Source organism: Peromyscus californicus, unplaced genomic scaffold (assembly GCF_007827085.1).
Source record: "Peromyscus californicus insignis strain IS unplaced genomic scaffold, ASM782708v3 Scaffold_19__1_contigs__length_69161282, whole genome shotgun sequence".
Lineage (NCBI taxonomy): Eukaryota > Metazoa > Chordata > Mammalia > Rodentia > Cricetidae > Peromyscus > Peromyscus californicus.
Window position 1 is genome coordinate 60,122,750 of NW_026294491.1, and position 13,465 is coordinate 60,136,214.

A 13,465-nucleotide genomic window follows, 5' to 3' on the forward strand; every position below is an offset into this window, starting at 1 on the left:
TGTAGGACTCTCAGCTATTCCTCTAGCTCCATGTCTGCCTGCCTGCTGCTACGTCCCACCGTAATTATAATGGATTGAACCGCTGAACTATAAGCCGCCATCTCAATTAAATGTTTTTTGTTTGTTTTTTTTGGGGGGGGTGGAAGAATCATTCTGTACAATAAGAATATCTATTACTCTCATTGGTTAATGAAAAGTTGATTGACAAGTAGCTGGGCAGGAAAAGATTGAGCTTGAGAGCCAGACTAGGAAAATTCTGGGAGGAGGAAGGGAGGAGTTAGAGAGTCACCGGCCAGATACAGAACACACAAAATGGGATAGAGGTAAAAGCCATGAGCCTCGGGGCAGCATGTAGGTTAATAGAAATAGGTTAAGTTGTAATAGCTAGTTAGTAACAAGTCTGAGCTATTGGCCGAACATTTGTAATTAATATAAGCCTCAGTGTGTTTATTTGAGAGAAACTGTGACAGGAAAACTCTGCCTACATGTTTCCTTATAAGAGTTGCCATGGTCATGATGTCTCTTCACAGAAATAGAAACCCTACCTAAGATAGGTAGTGAGGTTGCCTAATAAGCAGGGCTGCCTGTCAACCAGAGTTCAGCTCCAGGTACCATCACTATGGTTGAGTGGGATGCTCCCTCCAGCCTGCACATGCCTAGGGCAGTATTAGGGATGGAACACCACAGAAAGAGCCCAGGCTTCCCATAGCTGTAGTCTGGGCTGCTCAGGAATGACAAGGGAAGAGAGATGTTTACAGCTGTGATCTTTCTAGAAGCGATGGGAGCAAGGCAGCGTGCTCCAGCCCTCTCCGTGGTCTGCCATGACCCTGGTGCCCGGCTGTCCTGCTGCACATCACTAGGATGGGCAGCTGGAACACTGTCCTTCTCTCCCAACTGTAAAAGGTGAAGTCAGCTGCTCTCTTCTGCCCCCTATGCCCGGGGAAGGAATAGCATAGGAAAAGGCTCCAGTTCAATTCCCTCAACTCTTCTCTAAGTTTTGTGAGCTCTGAGGTTAGGATCAAACCCACACAACAAGGAAAAAGTTGGATTATTACTTTGTCCAATAAACAAAATCAGAATGGCTGCTTTATATTCTCTTTATTTAAATTCTCCTTTATTAGACAGTCAGTAGTGGCACATGCCTTTGAGCCCAGCACTCGGGAGACAGAGACAGGCAGATCTCTGAGTTCAAGGCCAGCCTGGTCTACAAAGCAAGTTCCAGGACAGTCGGGGATAGACAGAGAAACCCTGTCTGGGAAAAAAAAAAAAAAAACGCTCCCTTATTCAAATTGGTCTCTACCGTTGCTCATAACTCATAGAGGAGAAATCTATTCTTATGGTGTATAGCCTGGTCACCACACAAAATTTGGGACTGAGGAAATGGCTCCTTGGATAGAACCACTTGCTGCCTAGGTATGAGGACCTGAGTTCAAGTCCTCAGAACCCGTATAAAAGCTGGACCCATATCATGAGCACCTGTAATTCCAGAGCTCCTGTGAGGAAGATGACTGGCAGAGATGGAGCTCCCAGAAGCCTGCAGGCAGATAGCCTGGTGTGTGCAGTAGAAAAACAAGAAGAAATCCTGTCTCAGATGAAGTGCAGGGTGAGGACTGACAGCAGCATGTTTGATCTCCACGTATGTGCTATGGTACATGCACACTTGCACTCCCCCAAGAACACACATAGTTTCGTGCATACTCTCACAAACAGACACACACACATACTTGTACAGCAACAAATTAAAATGTGAATGAGGGTGTAAACTTCCTACTTCAGGCCCTGTTGTGGGGGTTGGAAGGACAGGCTTGACATTAGAAAGCACTTGCTTTCGTAGAGGATCGAGTCTAGTTCTGAGCTCCCAGGTCAGGTGGCTCACAGCCTCCTGTAACTCCAGCCGCAGGGGCTCAATATCAACTTCTTCCAAAGACTTCACTCATAACTCAGTAGCCACTCGGTGGCTTTTACTTGGAATAGGCAAGTGCTGTTTAAGGTGTCCAATCGTCTCTCAGCGACTGCCCAACTCATAGCAATACACTACGATTTTACAGAACAATACTGTTTTTGATTTCTTTTAATCCCCCAGGTCTCTACAACTGAAAGAATTACACACTTTTGTTTATTGGAGTAACATACTTGGTTGGCCTGAATTTATTAACTATGCCTGCTGGTTAGTTTTTCCTCATTAACTTGACACAAACAAGGGTTGTCTAGGAAGCGGGAACCTCAACTGAGAAAACACCTCCAGAAGATCAGTCTGATGGCAAGTGTGGGGGGCATTTTCTTGATTAATGATTGATGTGGGAGGGTCCAGCCCAGTGTCACCCCTAGGCAGATGGCCCTGGGGTATATAATAAACAAGCTGAGAAAGCATGGGGGGCAAGCTAGTCAGCAGTGTTCCCCTAAGTTCTTACTCTAACTTTCTTCATGATGGACTGTAAGCTGCAAGCTAAAATTAACCCTTTCCTCCCCAAGTTGCTTTTGGTCACAGCAACAGAGAGCAAAGCAGGAAACTTTGGTTTATCTTCAAAGGAGATGTCTCTTGCCCATGGTTCCAGATTCGGTATTTGGGAAAATAAGTACTCGTCACAACTTTCTTTTTCATTTTTGTTTTTAATAAATGTATTTTCTTTTAAAATAATCAAGCACTTTTTGTTATTGGAATAGATTTTTTTTCCCAAATGATAATACATATCAATGTATCAATTTTTTCACAAATGATAATACGTATGTCCCAGCACATAACTAAAGGGACATCCCAAGTGGAGACTAAAGGGACTCTTTACAAAGTGCAAGGAGTAGAGAAATAGTTAAGGTCAACACAGGACCCAGTGCACCACAACAGAGAGGCACTGGAGCAGCCCTACCACCTACAGACAAAGTAGAAGCCATCCCCAGACCCATGTTAGAGGAGGGCCTGGCTCTCAGTAGGGCATCCCCAGACCCGTGTTAGAGGAGGGCCTGGCTCTCAGTAGGGCATCCCCAGACCCGTGTTAGAGGAGGGCCTGGCTCTCAGTAGGGCATCCCCAGACCCGTGTTAGAGGAGGGCCTGGCTCTCAGTAGGGCATCCCCAGACCCGTGTTAGAGGAGGGCCTGGCTCTCAGTAGGGCATCCCCAGACCCGTGTTAGAGGGGGACCTGGCTCTCAGTAGGGCATCCCCAGACCCGTGTTAGAGGAGGACATGGCTCTCAGTAGGGCAGTCTGACAGCGTCTTTGGCCCTGTAGTCTCCTTCCTGGGACCTCAGGATGGAGCTAGAAGAGCCACATCTGGCTGCCTGGCTGAGCTCCAGAGGGCACCTTGTGAGCCTCAGTCAAGACAGATTTCATCTTCTGTTACTTTTCTGTACGTTCTTCTAGAAAAGCGTTATGCTCGTAATTGCCCCCAAATTAAGCACCCCGGAAACTTTTCTTTCTTAAAATACTTTCTTTAAAAAGAGTTTGTAACTTTGTCAGGATGGCATGTATTATAATGGGATCTCTACAAGCAGATCAGAGGCTGGTAAGATGGCTTAGCAGGCAGAGGTGCATGTCACAAGCTGTATTCACATGTATCTTGGAGATACCAAGGGGAACCCCAGAAGAGTTCTCCACAGAGAAGAGGGTTGCTTATCTCAATTCACTGAACTGATGTGGCCCACGCAGCAGTAATTGGTTCACCTCTGCTGAACCAATAAAGACCATGGTAAGTCAGGACCAAACAATGATTACCATAACTGACGAATCTCTTCTCAGAAACCAGTCTAGAAGAACTGGTTCCTGACATTAGTTCAGGAGTTCAAGGTTTTTAGGGCTGAGGTCTCTACTATTTCCTTGGCTCTATTAGTATAACATGGCTGTTAGATTTTCAACTACTAACCCCAAATTCCAGTCAGCAAAATATAGGATAAAAAAAAAAAAGGTATGGAGGAAGAATGAGCAGTTTTGGATATCAGAAGAACAGAATAATTTCCTCTTTTGTTTATTGCCTATCAATCAGGATGGTGGCGTTTGGACCTTTTAGCAGGATGGCTGTAGATGAACGGTCTTATTAAATAAGAAACACGGAGCCAAATGCAGAGTTAATAGCCCAAGAGGTCAGAGCAATAGCTAAGAGCTAAAAACCTTACCCTTCACTGCCGCTGCTGTGTTTCCTCTCCGCACGAGCGCTACTTCCTGTGTATCTGTCTTTTTATAGACTTTCTGTTCTGCCTTCTCATTGGTTGTAAACCCAACCACATGACCTCCTCGTCACTGCCCATCTACACAGACCTCCAGGTCTTCTATGGTTGGTATTGAGATTAAAGGCGTGTGTCTCCATGCTGGCTGTATCCCTGACCACACAGAGATCTGCCCGTCATGTGATTGGGATTAAGGGCGTATGCTACCACTGCCAGACTTCTGCTATGGCTTGCTATTAGCTCTGACCCCCAGACAACTTTATTTATTAACATACAAATAAAATCACATTTCAGTACAAATAAAATATCACCATAAATGGCTGTTCTGATAAATAGGATTCCATTTTGTATAAAGAACTAAGAAGACGCTGGGAAATTGTAGCATATGCCTTTAATCCCAGAACTCTGGAGGCAGAGCCAGATGGGTCTCTGTGAGTTCAAGGCCAGTCTGGTGTACAGAGCCTGTTCTAGGACTGCCAGGGCGGTTATACCCAAAAACAAAACCAAAACCTAAGAAGACACTGGATATGTATCTATCAGTCAGAAAAACAAAGACAAGCCTCATTTTACGGAGTTCAAGCAAAAAGGGAGTTGACTTGTGGAACTGACCGCACACAAGACTGCCAGAGAGCTAAAGGAAGCAGAGGGAGAGAAGCTGGATTGCCCGAGACTGACCTCTAGGTTTCAGACATCAGAATGTTGGAACCATGGAGAGAAAAGCTACCTGCAGCACTGAGCAGATGAGTCGCAGGCAGAAAGACAGAGGTGGGTGCAAAGTCACATGTCCGCCAAGACCCGTGTGTCTGCCCACTGCTGCTGTAGGAAAAGTACGGCCTGAGTTCCCCTCCTGCTGCCCAGTTCTCAGTGAGCGTCTTTTGGTGGAGAATCCATACTGGATGCTGAATGGCAACAGGTTCTGGGAAATGTAGTTCTCAGACTTCCATCCTTGAATACAGAAGGCATAGGGACCTGAGTGACAGTGTCACTTGTCACAGTAGGTGACCAGCAACCTCGGCAGCATCTACATGTGTGGAAGGCCTGGGCATGTCCCTGTGATGGACCACCCACGAGACTCACTTCTCTGAGGGAAGACACACAGATACATGACTCTCATGTAAAGGCTGTGGGTTACCTCCAGGGGGATGTGGACGTTCTGAAAATGATTGGAACGTGTGCAGCTCTGATCACCTTGACCTTCTGCGTGCTTCTTTACCCAGTGCCATTAAACACCAGTTACCTGGATCTGTGCCAGAGTCACCAGGGAAAGAAGTTGGGAGGAAAAATAGATCCTGTCACCAAAAGGCTAGAGATTTGCTCACTTTCAACCCTTAGCACTTAAAAGCAGGGACAGAGCTGTGAATGTGTCCAAAGCTAAGGTGCCTAGGAGCTACTGGCCAGGGTCAGCAGGGGAAGAAGGTCTCAATGGAAGACAACTATGTCATCACATCCTCTAGCCTTAATATTAGCCACAGAGACACAGACTTTGTGGCCAGGACCCTAAATGATGTCAGGGAGCCAGGCGATGAAGATGAAGGGGTCTGGGCTGACGCTGTCAGGAGCCAATGAAGTGCCACACTTCAAGGTTGGGGGAATAGCTCAGTGGAAAATGGACCATTCCTATCTCCCCATTTAAAAAAAAAAAGTCTGAAATCAAGAGGCAGAGACAAGAGGATCCCAGGGTGCACTGGCCTGGGCTGAAATGGTGAGCTCCATTTTCATGAGAAATCCTGTCTCAAAAAATAAGATGGGAGCTAGAGAGATGGCTCAGTAGTTGGGAGCAGTGGCTGCTCTTCTGGTAGACCCGGGTTCAATTCCCAGCACCCACATGGCAGCTCACAACTGTCCCTTGGAAAAAGACTACTGGCCTGTTTCTCTCTAGTTCATATAAAAAATAATAATAATAATAATAATAAGATGGAGGGCCAGGGAGATGGCTCAGGGTCAAAGGCGCTTGCTGCTGAGCCTGGCGACTTGCGTTGGATCCTTGGGACCCACATGATGGAAGGAGAAAAACGGACACCACGAAGTTGTCGTGAGCACACCTGTTCCCCCACACATAAACAAAACGAATAAATGTTTAAAAAGTAAGGTGGATACTTGTGTCCACCTCCGTCTTTCACATGCAAATTCACACAGATGCATCCTATGCACGTATGCACAGATACACCAATTAAAAAGCAGTGCCATGTTACAGATGATGCATGGCTAGTATGGCCTCTTTGTCCCCTCTTGATGACTAGGACATTCCTTCAGGAAGCTGAGATGTGTGAACCTCGCTGATGGAACTATGCAGGGAGCGAGACCACTGTAGAAGCGTGGATGGGTCTCAGCTCCTTCCCTCCTGAAGGCTTGAGAGGGGCTGAGCTAACTGCGGCCTTCTATGTTTTGAAACCTTGAACATATTTAAAGGGGATTTGGAAAACACTTGCTCAGCGGTTGCGGGGATTTCCACAGACGCATGTTGATGAGCCAAAGGCATCCCAGGCCTCAGCCTCTGGAGCTCCCTTGCCATCAGCTGCAGCTGGCTGCAGAGCTGGGGTGAAGCAGGGACCTCCTGCGGGTGGGACCTGAGCCCAGGTGGCCTCTCTAAAAGTCTGCAGGCATCAGGAGCACTGTTAAGGAAATATGGAGTGAGTAAGACCAGTGGCTTTGCAGCCAAACCCTAACAGGGCTCTGAGCCTTCCAGCAGAGGCGAAGGGAGTGAACGGCTTTGGAGGGTGATGTCATAACTGAGCACAGCCCAGCTCAGCACACCATGGTCATTCTGTCACAGCTCAGAGCTGGGACTTGGAGCCCAGCCTGACTTGCAGCTCCAGAGTCACAGAGAGAAGAGAGGGATGAAAAGATTCATCGGAAGGGAGGAGGGCTGGGAGCCACACTAGGAGTCTGAATCTGAGACCTGCAGACCTCGGGTCCCTAAAGTGAGCTGTGCTGACAGCCAAGCCAAGGACTGTGGCATCTGTGAGGCAAGTCAGGGCTCTTATGGCCTTTTCTGGAAAGGTAGGAGACTCATGTGCCTGGGATCTGCACCCAAGTGGCCTGTCTCAAGTCCGAATGACCGATAAAGAGCTTAATGGGGACATAGACGCAAAAAGAAAGGGTTTTCTTCCGAACAGGGTCCTCCAGAGTGTGGCTGGGACCCGATGCACCACCCTCATCCCAGAGCCCCACAGCTGGGGGACTGAATTGCACCTGAGAAAATGTAGTCATCCAGAGCTATCCCTCAGCAAACCACAGAGTGACCCAGGTCTGAGAAGGGTGTGTTGGGACCAGTTGGCTCAGAGCATGTCCCACTGGGGACTCTCAGAGAGAGAGCAAGCTGGGGTGGGGCAGGGCAGTGGTGGAGGGTAAATCCAACTGAGGATTCCCAAGGAGGAGCTTCCCGGGCAGAGAAATGAGCAGGACTCAGAGGATGACTACTAGAACCCAGATGACCGTGGCTGCTGGAGGGCCAAAGCAAGCCGCGGGGAAGACAACCGCCAAAAATAAGGGATAGGTGTCTATCTACCCAGCTACTGGCTTCTCCGTTTGCAGAACAAAGGAGCATGGCAGGCAGGGCCTGAGAGGCACAGGAATAAGTAGCAAGCCTGAGGAGCGCCTCACCCATCTGCCGGGTCAAAGGCGCAGCTGCTGTTTGTGGCAGGGATACCCCACCATGCTGCATAGCAAGACCCTGTAACCACCACAGCCTCGCTAGCGTATGAGAAAAGTGAGAGGCTTAGACAAAGAAGAGAACGCCCCAATATCCCAGCTGGCCAAGGGCAAGGGCAGGAAACCCGAGCTTAACAGCTTCCTCCCTGGAGCCCTGTCTAGCTTGGGGTAGGTATGTAAAAAACAAACAGACAAAAAACAACTACTCCTCTCCCCCTACACACACACACACACACACACACACACGTGAGATTGGAGAGCAGAGACCAGTTAGAACATCCTTCCCAGAGGGCCTTGCTGTTTTCTTGACCTTAACTGGCTGGGGTGTATGGGTGATGTCTGCCAAAGCCCAGCCTCACTCCAGCCTCTTTTAAGGATTGTAAGTGATACGGATAGTAAGATAGAGATGCTCTCGGTTTAAGGGGCAAGTCTGGTGCTGTGAGTGGACTTGGTGGTTAAAGGTTTGGCCAGCCTACAGGTGGCAGAAAAGCATACCATGTGAACAACCAAGAACAGGACCTGGGGAATCAGGGAAGGTTTCCTGGACAGAAGGGGTGGGTTGCACTCGGAATACCCAGTTGTTGAACACATGAGACACCTGCCTCCTGAGACAGTGTGAGCTGATTGTAAAGGAAAGACGAACCTAGGGAACTGAAGGTTCTAGAAGGGTGACAGGGTCCAGGGGAGAGGGTGACAGGTCCAGGGGAGAGGGTTCTGGAGATTCTGAGCCCGTTCTTATCACGGGAGTTCAGAGAGGCAGAGGGCCTCATGTGCTCGACACTGAGGGACGCTGCTAATGGGCAGGAGGGAGGAAGAGAGACCCAGCATCAACGGCCTCGGTCCCTGGTGCTGTGTAAGGCAGGGCAGCACTTGAAGAAAGCAGGACTCAAAGGCCGAGGCTACTGATGAACCCACAATGAAGAACCGGGCTCTGACAAAGCCCGACCTCAGAGACGCAGGTCCCCAGAGTCTGTAGGGAAGAGCCTGAACCAGGCAGCAGCTGGACTGCGCCCTGGAAGACTCCGAGAGGGCTTGTGTTTTGAGACAGAACTTCTCACGGTCTGAAACCTGCCACGTAGGTTAAACGGTGCTGGTCAGAGAGAGCCAGGGGTCTGCCGGCTCTGCTTCCCTTGCTCTGGGATTACAGCTCCCTCCACCATACCCACCATACCCGGCACTTTCAGGTGAGTCCTAGGAATCGAACTCTGGCTCTTAGGTGTGCAAGGCGATCACATCACTGGCTGAGTCACCTCCCCAGTTCACACTGTGCCACAAGTGTGAGAGGATGAAGGTGTGTCCTCCAACCTGGTTTTGCCCCTGGTCCGGTTCCTTCCCTTCACTACCTTAGAGAAAAAAAATGTTGTCTCTCCTCCATGCTTCTCGGGCCTTGCCCTGGCCGCCTAGCCTGTTTCCTGCTCACGGGCAGATAGCGGAGGCTGAGGCTCTGGGTGGGTTTTCCAGGAGACTCTCCAACGGCTCACAGGGGTCAGGACACCACGCGGGCAGAGAACATGACTGCCTCTTGTCCTGAGCCAGCCCTGCTCACCAGTATCACTGCTGCTGTCATTCAGGAAGGATCCAGTCACAGGGCATGGCCTGAAGGTGAGCTGCCTCTGGGGCTGACTCAGCTTGGGGTCTTATGGGATTTGAAGCGGAGGCTCCAGAGAGTCTAGGCCCAGGACAAGCGACCACAGATGGCCTCCCCGCCAGCCCCACCCAGGTCCTCCCTGGACTGGACCTGCCCCGTTAGGAGTGGTGGCTTTTTGTCTCTTTAGAACCACGCCTTGGTCTCATCCATCCTCTGAGAAACTCCCACCTGGAAGGATGGAGCTTTGGGATGTCCTCCCTCATCCCACCTGCACCCAGGTCACTGAAAGAGCTGGGGAAGCACCGTGGGAGTGTCTGATTCCAACATTCCAGATATCTTGGAGCCTGAGACTAGGATCACCCAGGAAGTGCCATGTGGCCATGCCCAACCCCCACCCACCTCACCCCCAATTCGTGTAGCTGTTCAAGCAGCCTCTCATACCAAGGTATGGGTAGAAGTTCTCTAGTCTCATGGGTAGTTCTCTAGTCTCTTCCAGAAGCCCAGACTTCCTTGCTATGTCCTCAGGGCTGGTCTTGGCAGGACACCTATCCCGGAGAACACACTGGCATCGCTCCCCCAAGACACTCACCTGCCAGGCAGTGGGGTGTAGAGGTGTAGGCACCAGGCAGGTGGGAATCTAGGCTCTGCTACTTCCTGCCTGTGTGGTCTTAGGCTCACTAAGTAACTGCTCTGTCCCTTCCAGTCACCTGAGGGTGGGAGCCATGAACAAACCCCTTCCATCGCAGCTTTATGAGGCTGGGAAGCTTAACAGGATGTGCACAGCTCACATGTTGTTTCTTTCCTACTTGTATTAAAAGTCCTCACCTCAATAATCCCTTCTAGAACCTTCCACAGGGCTCATGATCAAGGGAGTTATCTCTCTGGCTGAGTATTTGTAGAGAGCATGTTACCTCATGTGGCATGGAACAATGGCTTTCAGACTGCCCCTTGCCTGAGTGACACCATCTGCAAAGCAGGGCTGGCTCCATTTTGAGAACAAATGCTGAGGCAGAAGGATTTCATTTTCTATGTGCATAGAGACCCCACCACCTGTCCACCGTGAGCCAGAAATAAAGCTTGTTCACGTACGTAAGAAATGACCATCTGTGAACTTGCTGGAGTTGATCAGGAACACACGACACTAGAGCATAGCAACCTATTCCAGAAAAATCAAACCCTTGAACTTATCAAACACACCAGACCAACAAACGGTGCAGCCTATGAAAGGAATGCCAGCGCTGACCAACCGTTGCCATGGCATCCACCGGCGGCAATCTCCCAACGGTCCCCAGGGTCTCAGCTCTGCACTGTCTCCCTCATGTACCCAGCCCACTGAATTGCTATCCACCCAGACCCAGGCAGCTCTGTGCCATGCTGTCTGGCTGTCTTCCCTCTCCTCATGGTTATTCCAAAAGCTCTTGGACTGGGCACCGACAGTGGGTGGGCATCACCTTACTCTGTCTCAGGTCTGGAGATTGAATGTGGGACCTCACTCATGCTAGGGAAGTGTTGTTGGTTATGTGGTGGCACTTGTGGCTGGCCGCCGCCCACAGATGTTGCAGTGGCGGAAGAATCACGAGCCATAGTTACCTTTCTAGAGCTTTATTGGGAGAGAGAGGGAGAGAGAAAGAGGGGGGGGGCTGCAAAGAGGGAAGAGAATCCGGAAAGAGAGAGTGCGGAAAAGAGAGGGCATGCCCACTTTTTAGGCTGGGATGCCGTCGCAGGCTGGTAATGTAATTAAGGACATAATCCTTACAAGTGTTCTACCACTGAGCTACAGCCTCAGACTCTTTACTTCCTTTTGAAGCAGGGTTTCACCTGCTCCTTAGGTCAGTCATGATGATGTCCAAGCTGTCCTTAAACTTCCAGAGTAGCTGAGATTACAGACCTGTGCTACCAGGCCTGGCAACTCCCGTTAATGGGACCGGCTCCCTGCCTCTGCACTATCTAAGTCCCCTCTGCAGCCTCTTTAGCCCTTTTCTTTTCTTTCTTTTTTTTTTTAAAGATCTATTTTTTATTTGTGTGATGTGTGTGTGTGAGGTGTGTATGTGAGTGTGTGTGTAGGTGTGTGTGTGTGCATACATGCTTGTGGTGCCTTCAGAGGCCAGAAACACATGTCAGGCCCTCTGGAGCTAGAGTTAAAGGGATTCTAAAGAGCCCAGTGTGGGTGCTGTGAACTGAAGGCAGGTCCTCTAGAAGAGCAGCAAGTACTGTAGATGGGTGGATGGATGAATGGATGGATGGATGGACAGATGGACGGAGGGATGGATGGATGAATGGGTGGATGGATGGATGGATGGATGGATGGATGGATGGATGGATGGATGGATGGATGGACAGACGGATGGACGGATGGATGGGTGGGTGGGTGGACGGACGGACGGATGGATGGATGGATGGGTGGGTGGACGGACGGACGGACGGACAGACGGATGAATGGATGGATGGATGGATGGATGGGTGGGTGGACGGACGGACGGATGGATGGATGGATGAATGGATGGATGGATGGATGGATGGATAGATAGATTGGTTAGATAGGTGAGTAGGTGGGTGGATGGATGGATGAATGAGATATATTACTGTGCAAAATATGATGCATGATCTGGGTGTTAGTTAATATTAGTAACTTAGATTGTAGTAAATGAGCCTACACTTACCAACAGCAACACTAACAAGTGAAATCAGGATTACATGGTAAATTACAGGCTAAGAAACTAAAGCAGCTCATGAATTCACTGTTATTCAAGAAATTGTAATGTAGAAAGACATAAAAGTATTTGTTCCTGGCGTAGGACGCCCATGAAATATCCATGAGTGCCCCACCTTCATGCTGGGCAGCTGAAGCTATGCTAATGGGTGTGAAGGCTATTTTCAAAATAAACAAAAATCTACCTTCTGTCAAGGTCGGGAACCGCGATGAAGTATGGCCAGCTGTGGACAGCAAGCAGTCTTGACCTCGGCAGAGACAGGCTGAGAGGCCCCATTGGCTGCCACAGGGGCTCCGTGGTGAATGATGCTGCTCTTTGTCTTTCTGGCCCCGAGTTTTAGCACCAACTCATACTTGCTCTGCTCACACACTTAGTGGGAATGAAGGACAGAGTGGGAAAGCACATGAGCCAGTGAGATGCTCAGCAGGTAAAGGCACTTGTCACCAAGCCTGGAGACTTGACTTTGAGCCCCCAGAGCCCATGTCATAGGAGAGAGTTGACTCCCACAAATCAACCTTCTGTGTGTGTGTGTGTGTGTGTGTGTGTGTGTGTGTGTGTGTGTGTGTGAGAGAGAGAGAGAGAGAGAGAGAGAGAGAGAGAGAGAGAGAGAGAAAGAGAGAGAGAGAGAGAGAAAGAGAGAGAGAGAGAGAGAGAGAGAGAGAGAGAGAGAGAGAGAGAGAGAGCCTGTATTCACAATAATAAACAAATGCCACAATTTGAAAATTAAGAATGGGCAACCACAGGAAAGGTTTTGGCCTCATTTGATGGAAACTCACATCTCACCCCCTTAGTGATAATGTTTGGCTTTTTTCTCCCTCCAGAGCATAGTCACCTTGGAAACACAACCCATTCTCACAGGTGCCTCATCTGGCTTCCAGCTCTGGGTTTGAGTCTGTACTCACCACACAAGCCTTGAGAGTGGTCAGGTATATGTTGGGGGAAATAACCTTGTCTGCCTGGCCCCAGGGCAATGGTGTCTTGAAGAGGCCAGACAGACGACCTTCCTGTGACCTTTGTCCTCAGAGGCCCCTGCCCCACCCTGGGTTATTCCTCTGCACAGGAAGTAGATTTGAAAACTGAGGCCACATGAGTGACTCATGGCACCTTGGTCCAGATCGGAGAGATTTGCTCAGTGGCGGGTGTGGCTCCAGGGGCTGAAGAGGGCTGTTTAGAAGTCTTCAGACCTGTTTCAACAGACATCTTTCCAGGACCAGTTGATGCTCCCAGGCTTCTGCAGCCTGGCCTTGGTTTATTTCCCCAGGGCCTTAAGCAAATTTTCAGTATTGTCACCCTGCAAGATTTCAAGCACTGGGTTTTCTGTCCCCTGAGGGTGAGACTCACCACCCTGCCTCAAGGGGAAG